The sequence below is a fragment of the Chrysochloris asiatica genome, unplaced genomic scaffold (assembly GCF_000296735.1).
Source record: "Chrysochloris asiatica unplaced genomic scaffold, ChrAsi1.0 scaffold00351, whole genome shotgun sequence".
NCBI lineage: Eukaryota > Metazoa > Chordata > Mammalia > Afrosoricida > Chrysochloridae > Chrysochloris > Chrysochloris asiatica.
The window spans coordinates 1,832,916-1,833,928 of NW_006408869.1; the positions used below are offsets into that span (position 1 = coordinate 1,832,916).

At 39.1% G+C, this 1,013-nt stretch overlaps 1 protein-coding gene across 2 annotated transcripts in view; it reads left to right on the forward strand.

Moving 5' to 3' along the window:
- Positions 1 to 1,013, forward strand: part of NCAM2 (neural cell adhesion molecule 2) — an 834,023-nt gene that overhangs the window by 532,316 nt on the left and 300,694 nt on the right. The window lies entirely within an intron of this gene.

The window sequence follows — 1,013 nt, forward strand, 5'->3', positions numbered from 1 at the left end:
GACATATTGCATTAGGCAAATCTACTGCACAAGACCTTTTTAAAGTGTTGAAGAGCAAAGATGTCAGTTTGAGGACTAAGGTGTGCCTGACCCAAGCCATGGTACTTTCAATTACCTTATATGCATGCAAAGGCTGGACAGTGAATAAAGATGACTACAGAAAAATTGATGCTTTTGAGTTATGGTATTGGAGGAGAATATTGAATGTGCCATGGGCTGCCAAAAGAACACACAAATCTGTGTTGGAAGAAGTACAGCCAATGTTCCTTGGAGGCTAGGATGGCCAAACTTCATTTCTCATACTTTGGTCATATTGTCAGGAGGAACCAGTTGCTGGAGAAGGATGTCATGTTTGGTAAGGTGGAGGGTCAGAGAAAAAGAAGAAGCCCCCCAGCGAGATGGACTGGCAAAGTGGCAGCATTAAAGGTCTCAAGCATGGCAACAATTGTGAGGTTGGCCCAGGATTGGGCAGTGTTTCATTCTGTTGTGCATAGGGTCGCTATGAGTCAGTAATGACTTGATGGCATCTAACAACAACAACAACAACAAATTATTAAACAAATAATATCGGCTGTAACAAAAAATATGCATATTCTTGATTTTATTGTAGGAAAGAAAACAAAACTTCTTAGATAAGGCTGTGTTTGGGCTGTGATGTTGTATTATCATGATCTGTGTATTATCATTTTCATGGTTCCCTTTGAGGAACATCACTGCTGCTGTTTTGTTATCTACAAAAGTTCTTATTTCCTAACTCTTTCATTTTTGGATGTATGACTTTTAAGTGTATAGCTAACTTTGCATCTATTTATGAGACAAAATACATATTATATATGTTATCCAAGGTGTTGTTGTTGTTGCTATGTGCCGTCAAGTGGATTCTGACCCATAGCGACCCTGTATAGGGTTTCCGAGGAGCAGCTAGTGAGCTTGAACCACTGACCTTTCAGTTCAAACAACTTTTCAGTCAAAGGTGTAGAAATAAATAATTATAATATCCATTGGTTCCACCC